Source organism: Leucopleurus acutus (assembly GCF_964270905.1).
Source record: "Leucopleurus acutus genome assembly, chromosome: 11".
Taxonomy (NCBI): Eukaryota; Metazoa; Chordata; class Mammalia; order Artiodactyla; family Delphinidae; genus Leucopleurus; species Leucopleurus acutus.
In genome coordinates, this window is record NC_139152.1 from 22,486,388 (window position 1) to 22,506,067 (window position 19,680).

The 19,680-nt window shown below is 42.1% G+C and overlaps 1 pseudogene across 1 annotated transcript; it reads left to right on the top strand.

The window, feature by feature from the left end:
* The first annotated feature begins 4,349 nt into the window (after positions 1-4,349).
* On the top strand, positions 4,350-5,306 carry LOC309968812 (heterogeneous nuclear ribonucleoprotein A1-like; annotated as a pseudogene). The gene has a single exon. The product of its transcript is annotated as a heterogeneous nuclear ribonucleoprotein A1-like (transcript).
* The last annotated feature ends 14,374 nt before the right edge of the window (positions 5,307-19,680 follow it).

Here is a 19,680-nt window from a genome sequence, read left to right on the forward strand (position 1 = left end):
TTGTAAATTACAGCCTATAGATTAGCTGTTATACCATCATTAAGGATAACTTTGCCTTTCCGCTGTTCTGCTGTAAGTCGAGGAGAGTTAACAGGTAGATGGTGATGATATATTGTCATAGCTCAATGGACAGATGTTCCTCTCTCTACCTCCTAAACTATGATAGTAAACTAGATGCACAGCATACCTTATACATTTCTCCAGTCCATTAGACAAATCATAGATAAGTCTGGTTGGAAAACAACGTAGATCATACCGGTTACAAACCAGAATCATGGCCACTGGCTGTATGTATCAATTATAAACAAATATCCTTGGGTTTAAGCAGTATTTTAAATGTGAACCATTTCTAGGATTCTTAAGGACATTACCCAACCCTATCTTCTATTTTATAATTTGGATGTTGCTTTAGTTTTTACTTTCAAATGCGGGGGTATAAGTTCCCAGCCCTTTGAAGGATTGGATGCATACACATTAGACTATCTTTTTGACTATCCTTTCCTGAAATCATTGTTCAGATGGAGTCCCCTCTCACAAGTTTTTATGACCCCTAGGGCCCCATGCCCCATGCCACAGCATCCTAAGAAACCTAGAGTCCAGAGGAAAGAAAGATAGGGAGTGCCTTTTTCATGTCTATTTGACTATTTATATATGTGTCTAGTATTTATGGCTTGAAACAAACCAGCTGTATAATAAATATTATTAATAATCCGCTTTTAGAAATAGCTAAATTCTAGAAAGAATAACAATTAAGGCAATTATATTCCATCTTCATGATAAATAAAGATTGCTTACCTAAAGCCCAACTTCCACCTTTCAAATAGCTTAATAGAATTTTACAAGAACAATTTTTGAACAACTAGTAGGAGAGAAAAATGTCTAGTAGGAAAGAGTATTCTCTGGGTCTATAACATTTGGTTTGGTTATAAGCTGAGTACATTTGATTTACTTTTCACAGAGTTCTATCATAGAACTGTTGTGTCTGTAAAGACTGCTTTTCTTTCTCAAATTATAGCGATAATGCCAAGCCATAGTACCCCATTACACGCTACACAATTTTGTTGCTAAATTACATAAGAAAAGCCAGTATTTTTCTTATACTTTTGTCCCTCTAAATGCATCATCCTGGGCCTCGTCCCTCTTTCCCAGCTTCACCCTTTTTCTTCATAGAAACCATTGTCTGGCTCCATGAAAAGAGCACTTCAGCTTGCTGCCGAATTTCACCAAGGAGAAAACAAAAACTTAATTAGAAATAAAATAAACACTAGGGCTTCCCTGGTGGCGCAGTGGTTGAGAGTCCGCCTGCCGATGCAGGGGACATGGGTTTGTGCCCCGGTCCGGGAAGATCCCACATGCCGCGGAGCGGCTGGGCCCGTGAGCCATGGCCGCTGAGCCTGCGCGTCCGGAGCCTGTGCTCCGCAACGCGAGAGGCCACGACGGTGAGAGGCCCGTGTACCGCAAAAAAAAAATAAAATAAAAAATAAACACTAAAAGGCTATCATTAGAGCTTCACTGCTTTAATGTAAAAAGGACTTATTCTAATCATTTCATCTCTCTTGAATTCTCTTTTTCACAAAACAGTGCTTTTCTGTACCTCCTTTCACAGGAAATGTCTCCACGCGATGCATGTATTTTCTACCAGTTGTTCTGCCACCAGCAGGTTCAACACAGGTGGGTAGCTTTTTTTTTTTTTTTTTTGCATAAGTTGTTCACATTGAGTACATACTGACTTCTCTCACCCAGAAACCACAAGTCTCAGTTTCTCCTCAGCTGAGGCAAAATGATTCTCCCCAACTTCTCAGCAGTTTTCCAGCAAACTTACTAAATATTTCATGATCTTTCTGTTTCATAAACTTGACCACGTTAGCTATCATTAACCCGCTGAATTGGCCAAGGCCTACCAGTGTCACCCAAACCTGTCATGAAGTAATTTCTGCTCGGGGTCTACTGTGTACAAGGACATTTTAAACAGATGAATGGAGCCCGAGAGCATTTTTGGAACCCGTAAGATGCTATGTTAAGTGTGGGAAAACTCCTCAATGCTACAGCAGACATGACGGCCTCAGTTCAGAATCTAGTGCCTCCACTTCCTAATTCTGTGACTTTGGGCACATTGTTCAACCTCTCTGTGCTTCACTTTCTTCACGGACTTGTTTTTCTCTGTCCTTGTGCCCTGTACTGATCTCCATGGTGACTGGTACGTCAAGCCTGTATCACCCAGATGCCCCTGACCTCAGGCTTCTAGTTGTTTCAGCCAATAGGAAATCAGAAGGAGGAAGAGCCCTAGTTTCCCCAACACCTCATCAACCCCCAAGACGTTCACTCCCCCTGCTTCCCCCAACCCCACACCACTGGGGCTCTGGCCTCATCCCTCCATGACTGCCATCGGCCCCTTAGAGCAGCTCTTCCTCGAATGGCTCTTCATCAGGCTCTAACTACACCATTTTCTCACCTGCCATTTTGGCCTAGGAGTAAGAACAGCTTCCTCCTATGGCTAGTCTCCCGTGAGCCTCCATATTCCTGATTGATTCCCTTAAATCTGCCTACACATCTGCAAATAGTCCCTTCTTTGAATTCTCTTCAGAATTCCATCTCTGCGTGCCTCCTATTTCTTGCTGCAGCCTTGACTAACATACCTCATAGGACAGTTGTAAGGATTAAATAATACATATAAAGTACTGAGAACAGTACAGGGCACAGATTAAATACTATATGATTAGCTGTTGTTATCACTAAGGCTGCCCTCTCTTCCTTTCCTATCAGTCCTGGACGACACAGAACTCTGGTTGCCAAAATAGGGGTCCTACCTCTAGAAAGCCGCTGGTGTCTGGAGGGCCTCCTGCTAACCTCCTTCCATGAAGACATTAGCACAGGCTTGGATGGCGAAGCTAGCGGGAAACTGACTCAGATACAGATGGGAAATCAACAAGCTGGGGCAGGTGGGAGTGGGAGGGGCGTCAGGGAGTCCCAACAAGTAAACGGGCAGAAGCTGAAGAGCTCAGTCCTTCTGGCAAGATTTGGGCTCCAGGAATGGAAAATTAGAGGAGTCTTTGGTTGACAGGATACTTAGAGGGTATGGCAGACTGCAGAGGAGTATAAAATGCCTGAGACAAACTTCCTCTACTTCACAACTTGGCCAAGGCCCAGCCTGGCTGTTTTCCAAGTTTTTGAAGACCAGGTGGATTTAAGTGTTTAGGACGAATAAAATCTTATCTAAAAGAGTGCCAGCTGGCAGAGTTCACGTTCACTTATTTATCCTGGTGAAATCTTGTTGGGGCAGGAAGGAAGATCATTCTTTATTAACAGGACTGAGGACGTAAATAGAGGATTAAGAGGCTGTATATGGCAGTGGTTGAAAATCAGCTCTACCAACTTTTTAACTGGGCAGCACCGGGCAAGTCACTCAGGCTCTCAAAGTCTCAAAATTTTAGTTTGTAAAAACGTTAATGACAGATTCTACCTGAAAGTGCTTATGAGAACTAAATAAAGAAATTCAGGTGCAGTGCTTCACACAGCTCCTGAGACGTAGTAAGTGCTCCGAGATGTTTGCTTTCGTAATTCTCATCATTATCATGATCTCCATCACGGTTCTTAACAGTCACCTGGTAAAAATCTTGCAGGCACAAATTAATGAAAGGGTAACAAGCCTTGTGAGGATATTATAAAGGAAATGGAAGTTACACTGTATGATGGTATTAAGTCAACCAACTTATTTTTTCTCCTTTTGTCATAATAGCAGATGCACAAAATCCAGACATGGGAAAATTGCAATTATTAGCCAAACCTCGATGCACCTGCTCTTTAGCACAGTGATTTAAAAGTCAAGTTCTAGGGACTTCCCTGGTGGTGCAGTGGTTAAGAATCTGCCTGCCAGTGGAGGGGACACAGGTTTGATCCCTGATCCGGGAAGATCCTTCATGCCGCAGAGCAACTAGGTCCGTGCACCGCAACTACTGAGCCTGTGCTCTAGAGCCCGCGAGCCACAACTACTGGGCCCATGCACCACAACTACTGAAGCCTGCCAGCCCTAGAGCCCGCATGCCACAATTCCTGAGCCCGCATGCTGCAGCTACTGAAGCCCGCCTGCCTAGAACCCGTGCTCCGCAACAAGAGAAGCCACCACAATGAGAAGCCTGCGCACCGCAACAAAGAGAAGCCCGCGCTCATGGCAACTAGAAAAAGCCTGCGCGCAGCAATGAAGACCCAACGCAGACAAAAAATTAATTAATTAACTAATTAATTTAAATTTTAAAAAATAAAATAAAAGTCAAGTTCTAGCCTTTCTGCCCGTGGAGGCCACCAAGTAAGCATCGTTAAAGTCTCCCCCCCACCCCGCCACGACTGAGGTCATGTCTGAGTCAAAGTCTCCCAAAGAGCCTGCACAGCTGTGGAAGCTCTTCATCGGAGGTTTGAGCTTTGAAAGAGAGTCTGGAGAGCCATGGTGAGCAGCGGGGAGCGCTCACAGACTGTGTGGTAACGAGGGATCCAAACACCAGGCGCTCCAGAGGCTTCGGGTTTGTCTCATATGCCACTGTGGAGGAGGTGGGTGCAGCCATGAAGGCAAGGCCACACGAGGCGGATGGAAGAGTGGTGGAACCAAAGGGGGCCGTCTCGAGAGAAGATTCTCAGAGACCTGGTGCCCACTTCACTGTGAAAAAGATTTTTGTTGGTGGCATTAAAGAAGACACTGAAGAACATCACCTAAGAGATTGTTTTGAACAGTATGGGAAAATTGAAGTGATCGAAATCGTGACTGACCAAGGCAGTGGCAAAAAGAGAGGCTTTGCTTTCGTAACCTTTGATGACCATGACTCCGCAGACAAGACTGTCATTCAGAAATACCACACTGTGAATGGCCTCAACTGTGAAGTCAGGAAAGCCCTATCTAAGCAAGAGATGGCTAGTGCCTCATCCAGCCAAAGAGGTCGAAGTGGTTCTGGAAACTTTGGTGGTGGTCACGGAGGTGGGTTTGGTGGGAACGACACCTTTGGTCGTGGAGGAAGCTTCAGTGGTCGAGATGCCTTTGGTGGCAGCCGCGGTGGTGGGGGATATGGTGGCAGCGGGATGGCTATAACGGATTTGGTAACGATGGAAGCAATTTTGGAGGTGGCGGAAGCTGCACTGATTCTGGCAATTACAACAATCAATCTTCAAACTTTGGACCCATGAATGGAGGAAACTTTGGAGGCAGAAGATGTGGCCCCTATGGTGGCGGAGGCCAACACTTTGCCAAACCACGAAACCAAGGCGGCTATGGCTGTCCCAGCAGCAGCAGCAATAGCTATGACAGTGGCAGAAGGTTTTAATTACTGCCAGGAAACAAAGCTTAGCAGGAGAAGAGAGCCAGAGGAGTGACAGGGAAGCTACAGGTTATAACAGATTTGTAAGCTCAGGCAAGGACAGTGGTGGCAGGGCCTAGCTGCTACAGAGAAGATATGTTTTAGACAATACTCGTGTGTATGGGCAATAAAACACTCAAGGACTGTATTTGTGACTAATTGTATAACACGTTATTTCAGTTTCTCTTCTGTGGAAAGTGTAAAGCATTCCAACGAAGGGTTTTAATGTAGTTTTTTGGGTTTGTTTTGTTCTTGTACCCATGCTGTTGATTGCTAAATGTAATGGTCTGATCATGATGCTGAATAAACATGTCTTTTTAAAAAAAGAAAATAAAAGTTAAGTTCTAGAATCAGGCCCATCTGAGTTCAAATTCCAGCTCTGCCACTTAAGAGCTTTTTGGCCTTTGGGAAACTCACTTTATCTCATTAAGCTTCAGTTTTCTCATCTGTAAAATGAAAGGAGTAATAGTTCCTACCTCATAGAATAGTTATGGGTATTGAGATGATGCAGCAAACGTTGGCTGTCACTAGTTTACTTCCAACAGATGAAAGCTGTCAGAATTCAAATGCTAAATAAAATAGAAGACATCCCTAAGAACATTTGGGAGCTTTCACAATAAAAATTCTGCCATATTGGCAGGAGAATTGACTGGAAAGGGGTATGAGAGTATTGTGGAGGGAGGTGATAAAAATGTTAAGTTCTTGTTTTGGGTGGTAGTTAAATGAGTGTATAGAATTGTCAAAAACTCATTGAATTGAACACAAGATCTGTTCATTTTACCATATAAAAATTATACTTCACTTAAAAGAGAAAGATAGTTATGAACTCTGCTCTGGATCTAAGATTTTATCTCAGCCAACTCTCTATGTCAAGCCTGGAAAGTATCACTGATAACATTTATTTAGAGAAGAGGTGAGGAGGTACTGTTGTCCATAAGTCACTATTTCTGCTCTAAACTACTTGTTCACTAGAAACCAGTAAGGGCAATGGGGAGGCCCTAGTCGTGAGCATCGTTCATCAGATCCATGGGAATAGTGACTCTAGGGCTTATCTTCACTGATCTTACTTAAGGCTTCCATCTAGAGCTGACTAGATAAATGGCTAGGGCAGTCACACCCATCCAACGACCTATTTGTACATATCACAAAAGGTTCATTAACAGTGTCTATCGTCTTGCTATACAGGAGTAAGGCATGCATAACTGATGAAAGAAAGGGTGACCATATGAGTGGATAGATGAATGAATGAACAAATAAGAATTTACTGAATGGTTGTCGTGAATCACCTCGATTATTTAACATGATTTAATTACCACAGAAGGATTGTGAAGTAGAGGTTATTATCTCCACTTTACAAATGGGAAACTCTATGCTCAGAAAGTAAAGCGATTGATGAAGCCTAGCATTCTACAGCCAGATCATAGCAGAGATAGACTCCATATAATCTAATTGTATTCTAAGTAATTTCTGTTTGTTGCATATAATATTTTTTAAGAGCTCCTATGTATTATATGAGAGCATGTATGCATCATTCAGTCATTCATCAAGAGGTTTATTCTGTTTCAGATGCCATTCCAGTCTGTGTTTCAGACCTCTGTTAGGGAATTCATCAGTAGAAAGTTATGAGGTAGGATACAGTTTTGAAGTACTCGCCAATGCTTTCCTCTATTATTTTCTCTACTTCTTCATTCTTACCATCTTCCAAACAGCAGATAGGTTACTTGAATTCTATTACCTTCAGGGAGAATAAGTTAACAGAAAACAGAAAATAATGAGCTTCTTTTGGATTTTGAGTCTCCAAACTACAGGTCCAAGGGCAATGGCAAATGCGCAGGGCGGAAATAAGATGTAGAAATCTACTCGGTAATTTAGAGGAAGGGCTGCCTCACAAAGATTTCCCAGAAAGGAAGCCGTCATAACACAGATGCTAATATGGCCCTGGGATGGGCCTGCCCCCTCCCCTTCTCCCTCACCCATTCAAGTGTCAGGTGGGAAGGAGGCATTACCAAAGCTCCAGACAGGTTTCTGGATTCCCAGATCAAAGGGAAAGAGCAAGAATAACCTAGCAGAGAAATGACTGTGAGGTGAGTCCAGCAGATAGATACTGAGGGTACGGTCCCTGTGGGAGCTGGAGTGGCAGGAGGTCTTTTACGTTCCTGGCGTTGGCCATCACAGTGATGCCAGAATGGACAAATGGTGACCAGTAGTCAGACTCAACCTGGTACTCCCACCCCCAACCTCTTGTCACTTGAACATCCTCCAGATATTCAATGCAACTCTGGGAAGTGTGGGAGGAAATCCCTGAATTGACAGAGATTAATTTCTGCTGCATTGGAAGAATGCTGAAAACAGAAATTAGGTTATAGAAAAACAGACTTCTGGGGACTTCCCCAGTTGTCCAGTGGTTAAGACTCCATGCTTCCACTGCAGACGCGGGTTCGATCTTGGTTCTAGGAACTAAGATCGCACATGCCACAGGATGCGGCCAGTAAAGAAAGAAAGAAAAGAAGACTTCTGTACTCCCTTCTATAGCTCAGCTGGTAGAGCAGAGGCCTGTAGAAAAACAGACTTCTTGCACGGTTCAGTTTGCTGACTGGCATTCATTTTGCTGCAGTTCTATCTGTATTAGATAGTCATACTTCAGATAGAGTGGAGAAGGGAACAGTACTTGAAGCTTACAAACAGAAATCTAGGGGAAAAAAAATCATTAAAGACAAATTGTCCCTTTCAACTTGGCCCCTGCGTTTAATGCTGTCATATTCAGAGGACTTCCCTGGTGCCACAGTGGTTAAGAATCTGCCTGCCAATGCAGGGGACATGGGTTCGATCCCTGGTCGGGGAAGATCTCACATGCCGCAGAGCAACTAAGCCCGTGTGCCACAACTACTGAAGCCCGCACACCTAGAGCCCATGCTCCTAAACAAGAGAAGCCACCACAATGAGAAGCCCATGCACCACAGCCAAGAGTTGCCCCCCACTCACTGCAACTATAGAGAAAGCCCGCACACAGCAAAGAAGAGCCAACACAGCCCAAAATTTTAAGAAAATAAAAATAAATGTTATCATATTCACTGAGGTCATCCTATTTTGTGTGTATAGCCCCATGTTTATCTTTGCTTGAAAATTCCTGGACCTTATTCCTCATGAGTTACGTGACCTTCTGCTTACTCCCCTCGGAGTCTCTAATTATATTAAACTTTTGTCCTGGAACTTGTTTATTTTGAAGCAGAAGCTGTTAAGATAGGAGTCACTTATTCGTGCAAAAAATCCTCCTGTCCAACATGAACTAGAATATTCTTTTCATGATTCTTCTCTGTGTGCTCTACACTCCACAGCAGCTCCTTATTCTTACTTATGTAGTAATATCTAGTCTCTCATACGTCACCTCTCAGGGATGAGCCAGGGACGACCATCCAGATAAGGCAAAAACAAACCGCGTGAGGGGCGGGACCTCCAAGCCAATTTCCTTGAAAAAATGTTGCCATTTAAACCTCTGGAGACTCAGTGGCCCAACCCGACAGCTGGGTGGGTGGGAAGGTGGTAGAAGGTAGTGGAAGTAAAGAAACCAATTACAACTCTATTTCAGCGGTCCAGGAAATAGTTAATGGTGTTTTGGACTAAGATGTCATGTTGAGACATACTTGATTTAGGAATATACTATATTTTGAAAGTAGAACCAACAGGATTTGGATGTAGGGTATGAGGTAAAGAAAAGGGTCAGGTCTGATGCCCATGCAGGCCACACTTACTTGGAATTTCACATGAATGGATAAAATGTGCCTGAAAGTGAGTTTAAAAACTGAAACTCACTAACTAGAAGCCAAAGAGGAAAAAGAAAAAGGAAACTTGAATGAATTTTTTTTAACTTAGTGAAAAGTGAACTTTTCATGGACTCAACAACAACAAAAACCTCCATCTAATCAACTAATCAAGTGACTTAAACTACCATTAAAGATCCACGTAAAGCATGAAGTTGCACCTGATTGAAAAGGTATTGCGTTGGCCAAAAAAGTTGGCTCAGGTTTTTCATAACACCTTCCGAAAATCCCAAACGAACTTTTTGGCCAACCCAAATATATGCAAAACCGAAGTCCCCAAGTTAGTACCAAAAGCCAGCTGGTTTTCCTGCTCCATACAGAGAGTTCAAAATGTAATCATCTCTTTTTGTGACCACCTAGAGGGGTGGGATGGGGAGGTTGGGTGGGAGACACAAGAGGGAGGGGATATGGGGATATATGTATAGCTGATTCACTTTGTTATACAGCAGAAACTAACACACCATTGTAAAGCAGTTTTACTCCAATAAAGATATTAAAAAAGAAAAAAAATGCAATCACCTGATTATAGTCAGCTAGGGCCCCTGGTGGTAATAGAAAAAGTACCTCTGGGTAAATGTATGCTCAGCGGTCTGTGCTAATTTTGCCCTGAGCAAATGTGAGGTAAGCCAAGTTATCTTTTTTATGTTATATATCTCCTTTCTCTTGATGCCTAACTCACTTCCACCAAGACTATCACCAGCATCCAGGGCTCCCATGCAGCACCCCATCTAAAGTCTATATCCTAAGAAATAACATTGCGTTTTCCTGGGACTCTTTATATATATATATATATATATATCTTTACTGGAGTATAATTGCTTTACAGTATTGTGTTAGTTTCTGCTGTACAACAAAGTGAATCAGCTATATGTATACATACATCCCCATATCCCCTCCCTCTTGAGCCTCCCTCCCACCCTCTCCTGGGACTCTTGAAAACATCCTTTTATGTCTCATTTGTTAAAACAACTCTTTGTGACAATGTGCAGCAAAGGGTCAAGTACTTTAAATTTGCCTTCTCAATAATGTAAACTAAATACAGATTTTTTTCTCATGAAGAGAGAATAGTGTAAAAATTTCAGATAGGACTAGTGATGAGAAAGGCATACCGATCAGAAGAATATTGTTGAAGATATGAAAAAAATAAACATTTCTCATCACACCAGGCTATCCTGGTAAGCATGGTGCCCACGATATTCCCTATTTAAAATTAGGCTTTTCCACTCCAACACTCCCTTCACCTCCTCCCCCTCAGGGTGAATGGTGGTTGCCCCAGTCTCCTGATCTAGAGAAAACAGTGCATGGGGAGTGGGCCAGATGGCCAGGGCCCAAGGGAAAATACGGCTGTTTTGGCTTCTCCAGGCAAGATGCGGAGGACACCTCGGAGACTTGGAGTCAGGCTTTCACTGCAAAACGATACAGGAAGGGTCACTTATATCTTGCAACAGTCACCATGGAGACAAGGAGATGAGCTCGGTGCTTTGTGACCACCTACAGGGGTGGGATAGGGAGGGTGGGAGGGAGAGGCCAGAGGGAGGGGATATGGGGATGTATCTTTACATATAGCTGATTCACTTTGTTATGCAGCAGAAACTAACACACCACTGTAAAGCAATTATACTCCAATAAAGATGTTAAAAAAAAAATTTTTTAAAAACTATCAACTTCACTTTTGCACCCAGAGCTCAAGCAGAGAGAACAGGGAGAAGCCAGGTGCTAACAAGTAGCAACAAACAAATTAGAAGGCGCATACGTAAGGGGGCGCTGGTGAGTACGCCAGCTCTCAGGTTTGACATCTGAAAAAGGAGAGAAAATGGTCTTAATGCTCCAATGGGAGTGCTAAGCTTTATCTATTATTCCTGAGAAAACCCTAACACATACTAGTGCTAGAGCCATTCCTGTTCATTTAAGAGCCTGTGTGTTAATGGGCTTTTTATTCTGTAATATCTGATTCACTTATGTGGCTGCGTTATAAGGGGGTGTGCTCAGAGCTCCCAACCAAGATGCAAAATATTTTTTTTCAAACAAAACTTTTTCTTAAGAGCAGTTTTAGGTTCACAGAAAAATTGAGTGGAAGGTACTGAGATTTCCCATATACTCCCTGCTGGCACAGATTCGTGGCCTCCCCCGTTATCAACAAAAGGGGTACATTTGTTACATTGATAAACCAACATTGACATATCATAATCACCCAAAGTCCATGGTTTACGTTACGGGTCACTCTTGGTGTTGTATATTCTATGGGTTTGGAGAAATGTATAATGACATGCATCCATTATTATAATATCATACAGAGTATTTTCACTGCCCTAAAAAATTGCTTTACATAGGGATTTAATTTTTAAAATAAAGCTATTTTTGTACACATAGAGAAATACTAAAATTTGATTTTTTTGTTCTAAATTAAAAATTTTCTTCACTTCCTTTTCCCACTCTTGTCTAAGAATTACACATGCCAGGCAAATGTTCCAATGTTTTGTTTATTAAACAGCCTTTCTTGATATAATATATTTGAAAGTTTAACCTTCTCTGAAAGGTTAAAAAAAGGTCAAATAATTATTATATTTTCTTCATTATTCATTGCTCCCTTTCCCACCCCACCCTCCATGTCTCTTTTATAGGGACATAGTTTCTAGATACCATTTTATATGCTGCGTTGTGACGTAGTACAATTTTGACTGAAAAGGTCCATGCGGACCCATAAGAGTGAACACAGAGGTGGTTAGGTAGCAGCTTCTACCACCGGTATCCCGGTCCTCATTAAACTTTGGTAATGGAATAGTCCCTTGTCTCATCTGCCCTCCATTCAAGGACTGTGCGCTGTAGGAATGGGGTTGTTTTGCTCCCTGTTGTATCTCTAGCACTTATAACAATGCCAGAGACCACAGTGGACACACAATAAATATTTTTTTAAATTATGGAATAAGCTGCTGTTTTGTGAGATCTTTGACTTAGGGATTCCTAACTGCTTACCTGTCTCTTTGAGACCAGCTTTCTAGATTGCCTACTTGAACAGGACTTGGAGGAACAGGGGTGGTCTCATCACTGGCCACTCACTCTCCCTACAGTGAGAGCCACATTCAGCTAACTGCTTTCCGAGAGATAGTGGAAGTTTCTATGTATAGTCTGCAGTAAATCAAAGAAATGATAGCATTTTTAAGCTGGAAGAAATCTTGGGTCTCTGTGGGCTACGGGAAGCAGTAGCTGAGTATGGAGTTTCCTTCTTTTTGTTATCTGGTTGAGGAACTCTTAAGACAACAATGGGTTTCACTGTGTCCTGTAGAGGTAGAAACAGGGATACAGCCATTTGCCTTTTTCTAGGAACATGGTGTTTACCAACTTGCTACTGGCATTAAGAGTAGTCTGTTCATGTGAATTTCCAAAGTGAACTATTTTTCAGAATTGTTCTCAGAAAGCAATACCTGTTTCTGACCTCAGGGCAACTGAGAAAGTCAAAAGAAAAAAGAGAAGGCAAGGAGGAATGCTTTCCTGGGTGTCATCACAACACACCTGGCTATATCCATCCGTGGGAATTGACACTTTCAGACCCAGTATCAAGTATGAACCACTCCCAGTGTGGATCTTGCACGTAAAATAGTATAATTTGTTTATTAATATTAAATTACTAGGAGGGATTCCATCCAAGTCTCTTTTAAGACGTACATTTTACTTTTTAAAGTCAATAATACAGGTCTTGAGTACAGTAAATTCTGAAAGCTGGCAAGTGTCAGGTACTATGTGCCATGGATGTTACAAAAAGTAGAACTACGGCCCCATTTACATTATAATAATTCTCATTTGCTCTTTCTGCTAAGTTTGATCCAAATTGCGTGGCTTTGTAGTCACTGGCATTTTGTGTCAAAAAAGAAATTCTGGGGGCTTCCCTGGTGGCGCAGTGGTTAAGAATCCGCCTGCCAATGCAGGGGACACGGGTTCGAGCCCTGGTCCGGGAAGACCCCACATGCTGCGGAGCAACTAAGCCCGTGCGCAACAACTACTGAGCCCACGCGCCACAACTACTGAAGCCTGTGCACCTAGAGCCCGTGCTCCACAACAAGAGAAGCCACTGCAATGAGAAGCCCACGCACCACAACAAAGAGTAGCCCCCGCTCGCTGCAACTAGAGAAAGCCCGCACGCAGCAACGAAGACCCAACTCAGCCAAAAATAAAAATAAAATAGTTATTAAAAAAAAAAAAGAAAAGAAATTCTGGTGCCAGAATAAATTGCATTCAACTTGGAATTTTATAAGATGATTCCATTTCCAGCAGTATGGCAGATTAGACGCCCTAAATGACTCTCGCAATAGAAACAAAGTGATGGATAAAAATAGGAAGAAAGTAAGAAATATTCAGATCTTCTAACCAAGTAAAAGCCCTCTCTGACAGAAATTAACAGCCTGACTTTCACAGGGACTGAGAGCCTGAATTGTGATTTATAATTTGTCACTGTGATAAAAACAAAACAAAACAAAATTTAAGATGACAATTTTATTCAAAGTGGTGATATTCTCTCCTAAATGGTTGGCAGAAAAGAGTAAAATCCAGGACTCAAAAATTCCCATACAGAAAGATCCAAGGAAAAGGAGTAACTCACAGCTGAATATCACAAAGCATGAGGTAGCAAGGCACCATGAAAAAGAGACAGCAGAAACAACAGGGGAAGAAGATCCCCAAAGGCTTCTGATGTGGGAATGATTAGACAGAATATAAAATAACTATATTTAATATGTTTAAATAAATAAAAATGAAAACTCAAAATATGAGTAAAGAACAACAGGCTTGGGAGAGACCTTCAAGATGGCGGAGGAGTGAGACGGGGAGATCAGCTTCCTCCCCACAGATACACCAGAAATACATTTACACGTGGAACAACTCCTACAGAACACCTACTGAACGCTGGCAGAAGACCTCAGACCTCCCAAAAAGCAAGAAACTCCCCACGTACCTGGGTAGGGCAAAACAAAACAGAATAAACAGAGACAAAAGGATAGGGACGGGACCTGCACCAGTGGGAGGGAGCTGTGAAGGAGAAAAGGTTTCCACACACTAGGAAGCCCCTTCGCGGGCGGAGACTGCGGGTGTCAGAGGCAGGGAGCTTAGGAGCCGCGGAGGAGAGCACAGTAACAGGGGTGCGGAGGGCAAAGCGGGGAGATTCCCGCACAGAGGATCAGGGCCGAGCGGCACTCACCAGCCCGAGAGGCTTGTCTGCTCACCCCCCGGGGCGGGTGGGGCTGGGAGCTGAGGCTCGGGCTTCGGTCTCGGAGCTCAGGGAGAGGACTGGGGTTGGCGGCGTGAACACAGCCTGCAGGGGGTTAGTGCGCCACGGCTAGCCGGGAGGGAGTCCAGGGAAAAGCCTGGACATGCCGAAGAGGCAAGAGACTTTTTCTTCCCTCTTTGTTTCCTGGTGCGCGAGGAGAGGGGATTAAGAGCGCTGCTTAAAGGAGCTCCAGAGACGGGCACGAGCCGCGGCTATCAACGTGGACCCCGGAGACAGGCATGAGACTCTAAGGCTGCTGCTGCCGCCACCAAGAAGCCTGTGTGTGAGCACAGGTCACTATCCACACCCGCTCCCGGGAGCTTGTGCAGCCTGCCACTGCCAGGGTCCCGGGATCCAGGGACAACTTCCCCGGGATAACACACACGGTGCGCCTCAGGGTGGTGCAAAGTCATGCTGGCCACTGCCGCCGCAGGCTCGCCCCGCATACTGTACCTCTCCCTCCCCCCAGCCTGAGTGAGCCAGAGCCCCCTAATCAGCTGCTCCTTTAAACCCTGTCCTGTCTGGACGGGAGCAGACGCACTCAGGTGACCTACACCCAGAGGCGGGGCCAAATCCAAAGCTGAACGCCAGGAGCTGTGCTAACGAAGAGGAGAAAGGGAAATCTCTCCCAGCAGCCCCAGGAGCAGTGGATTAAATCTCCACAATCAACTTGATGTACCCTGCATCTGTGGAATACCTGAATAGACAATGAATCATCCCAAAATAGAGGCAGTGAACTTTGGGAGCAACTGTAGACTTGGGGCTTGCTGTACGCAACTGACTGGTTTCTGGTTTTATGTTTATCTTAGTTTAGTATTTAGAGTTTATGATCACTGATAGATTAGTTTATTGATTTGGTTGCTCTCTTCTTTTTTTTTTTTATATACATATTTTTTTTTCCTTTTTCTCTTTTTGTGAGTGTGTATGTGTATGCTTCTTTGTGTGATTTTGTCTGTGAAGCTTTCCTTTCACCATTTGTCCTAGGGTTCTGTCTGTCTGTATTTTTGTTTTTTTAATATAGTTTTTAGCACTTGTTATAATTGGTGGATTTGTTTTCTGGTTTGGTTGCTCTCTTCTTTCGTTCTTTCTTTTTTCTTTTTTTTTTTACTACTTTTTAATTTTTTATTAAAAAATTTTTTTTAATTTTTTAGTTCAATAACTTTCTTTCTTTTTATTTTAGTTTTTTCTTTCTTTCTTTCTCACTTTTCTTCTGAGCCGTGTGGCTGACAGGGTCTTGGTGCTCCAGCTCAGTGTCAGGCCTGTGCCTCTGAGGTGGGAGAGCCAAGTTCAGGACATTGGTCCACCAGAGATGTCGCAGTTCCATATAATATCAAATGGCGAAAATCTCCCAGAGATCTCTATCTCAATGCCAAGACCCAGGTCCACTCAACAACCAGCAAGCTACAATGCTGGACACCCTATGCCAAACAACTAGGAAGACAGGAACACAACCACACCCATTAGCAGAAAGGCTGCCTAAAATCATAATAAGGTCACAGACACCCCAAAACACACCACTGGATGTGGACCTGCCCACTAGAAAGACAAGATCCAGCCTCATCTACCAGAACACAGGCACTTCCTCCACCAGGAAGCCTACACAACACACTGAACGAACCTTAGCCACTGGGAGCACACACCAAAAACGAGAACTACGAACTTGCAGCCTGCAAAAAGGAGACCCCAAACACAGTAAGTTAAGAAAAATGAGAAGACAGAGAAACACACAGCAGATGAAGGAGCAAGGTAAAAAACCACCAGACCAAACAAATGAAGAAGAAATAGGCAGTCTCCCTGAAAAAGAATTCAGAGTAATGAGAGTAAAGATGACACAAAATCTTGGAAATAGAATGGAGAAAATATAAGAAACGTTTAACAAGGACTAGAAGAACTAAAGGGCAAACAAACAATGATGAACAACACAGTAAATGAAATTAAAACTTCTCTAGAAGGAATCAGTAGCAGAATAACCAAGGCAGAAGAATGGATAAGTGACCTGGAAGATAAAATAGTGGAAATAACTACCGCAGAGCAGAATAAAGAAAAAAGAATGAAAAGAACTGAGGACAGTCTCAGAGACCACTGGGACAACATTAAATGCACCAACATTCGAATTATAGGGGTCCCAGAAGAAGAAGAGAAAAAGGAAAGGTTCTGAGAAAATATTTGAAGAGATTATAGTTGAAAACTTCCCTAATATGGGAAAGGAAATAGTCAGTCAAATCCAGGAAGCACAGAGAGTCCCATACACGATAAATCCAAGAAGAAACATGACAAGACACATATTAATCAAACTATCAAAATTTAAATACAAAGAAAAAATATTAAACGCAGCAAGGGAAAAGCAACAAATAATATACAAGGGAACTCCCATAAGGTTAACAGTTGATTTCTCAGCAGAAACTTTACAGGCCAGAAAGGAGTGGCATGACATATTTAAAGTGATGAAAGGGAAGAACCTACAACCAAGATTACTCTACCCAGCAAGGATCTCATTAAGATTTGATGGAGAAGTTAAAACCTTTATAGATAAGCAAAAGCTGAGAGAGTTCAGCACCACCAAACCAGCTTTACAACTAAGGCTAAAGGAACTTCTCTAGGCAGGAAACACAAGAGAAGGAAAAGACCTCCAGTAACAAACCCAAAACAATTAAGAAAATGGTAATAGGAACATACATATCTATAACTGCCTTAAATGTAAATGCATTAAATGCTCCCACCAAAAGATATAGACTGGCAGAATGGATAAAAAACAAGGCCCATATATATGCTGTCTACAAGAGACCCACTTCAGACCTAGGGACACATACAGACTGAAAGTGAGGAAATGGAAAAAGATATTCCATGCAAATGGAAATCAAAAGGAAGCTGGAGTAGCAATTTTCATATCAGAAAAAATAGATTTTAAAATAAAGACTATTACAAGAGACAAAGAAGGACAGTACATAATGATCAAGGGATCAATCCAAGAAGAAGATATAACAATTGTAAATATTTATGCACCCAACATAGGAGCACCTCAAGACATAAGGCAAACACTAACAGCCATAAAGGGGAAATCAACAGTAACAAAATAATAGCAGGGGAGTTTAACACCCCACTTTCACCAAAGGACAGATCATCCAAAATGAAAATAAATAAGGAAACACAAGCTTTAAATGATATATTAAACAAGATGCACTTAATACATATTTATAAGACATTCCATCCAAAAACAACAGAATACACTTTCTTCTCAAGTGTTCATGGAACATTCTCCACAATAGATCATATCTTGGGTCACAAATTGGGCCTCGGTAAATTTAAGAAAATTGAAATCATATCAAGTATCTTTTCTGACTACAATGCTATGAGACTAGATATCAGTTACAGGAAAAAAATCTGTAAAAAATACAAACACTTGGAGGCTAAATAATACACTACTTAATAACCAAGAGATCACTGCAGAAATCAAAGAGGAAATCAAAAAATACCTAGAAACAAATGACAGTGAAAACACGATGACCCAAAACCTATGGGATGCAGCAAAAGCAGTTCTAAGAGAGAAGTCTACAGCAATTCAATCCTACCTCAAGAAACAAGAAACAACTCAAGGGCTTCCCTGGTGGCGCAGTGGCTGAGAGTCCACCTGCTGATGAAGGGGACACAGGTTCGTGTCCCGGTCCGGGAAGATCCCACATGCAGCGGAGCGGCTGGGCCCGTGAGCCATGGCCGCTGAGCCTGCGCGTCTGGAGCCTGTGCTCTGCAACGGGAGAGGGCACAACAGTGAGAGGCCCACGTACCACAAAAAAATATATATTAAAAAAAAGAAAAAAAGAAACAACTCAAATAAACAACCTAACCTTACACCTAAAGGAATTAGAGAAAGAAAAACAAAAAAACCCCAAAGTTATCAGAAGGAAAGAAGTCAGAAAAATCAGATAAGAAATAAATGAAAAATAAATAAAGGACACAATAGCAAAGATCAATAAAACTAAAAGCTGTTTCTTTGAGAAGATAAACAAAATTGATAAACCATTAGCCAGACTCATCAAGAAAAAAAGGGAGAAGACTCAAATCAACAGAATTAGAAATAAAAATGGAGAAGTAACAACTGACACTGCAGAAATTCAAAGGGTCATGAGAGATTACTGCAAGGAACCCTATGCCAATAAAATGGACAACCTGGAAGAAATGGACAAATTCGTAGAAAAGCACAACTTTTCGAGACTGAACCACGAAGAAAGAGAAAATATAAACAGCCCAGTCACAGCACTAAAATTGAGACTGTGATTAAAAATCTTCCAACAAACCAAAGCCCAGGACCTAATGGCTTCACAGGCGAATTCTATCAAACATTTAGAGAAGAGCTATCACCTATCCTTCTCAAACTCTTCCAAAGTAAAGCAGAGGGAGGAACACTCCCAATCTCATTCTATGAGGCCACCATCACTCTGATACCAAAACCAGACAAAGACGTCACAAAGAAAGAAAATTACAGGCCAATATCACTGAAGATTGTAGATGCAAAAATTCTCAACAAAATACTAACAAACAGAATCCAACAGCACATTAAAAGGATCATACATGATGATCAAGTGGGGTTTACCCCAGGAATGCAAGGATTCTTCAATATACGCAAATCAATCAATGTGATACACCATATTAAAAAATTGAAGGAGAAAAACCATATGATCATCTCAATAGATGCAGAAAAAGCTTTCAACAAAATTCAACACCCATTTATGATAGAAACCCTCCAGAAAGTAGGCATAGAGGGAATTTATCTCAACATAATAAAGACCATAGATGACAAACCCAAAGCCAACATCATTCTCAATGGTGAAAAACTGAAACCTTTTCCTCTAAGATCGGGAACAAGACAAGGTTGTCCACTATCACTAGTATTATTCGACATAGTTTTGGAAGTTTTAGCCACAGCAGTCAGGGAAGAAAAAGAAATAAAATGAATCCAAATCAGAAAAGAAGAAGTAAAGCTGTCGCTGTTGCAGATGACATGATACTATACATAGTCTCCTAAAGGTGCTACCAGAAAACTACTAGAGCTAATCAATGAATCTGGTAAAGTAGCAGGACACTATATTAATGCACAGAAATCTCTTGCATTCGTATACACTAATGATGAAAAATCTGAAAGAGAAATTAAGCAAACACTCCCATTTACCATTGCAACAGAAAGAATAAAATACCTAGGAAAAAACCTATCTAAGGAGAAAAAAGACCTGTATGCAGAAAACTATAAGACACTGATGAAAGAAATTAAAGA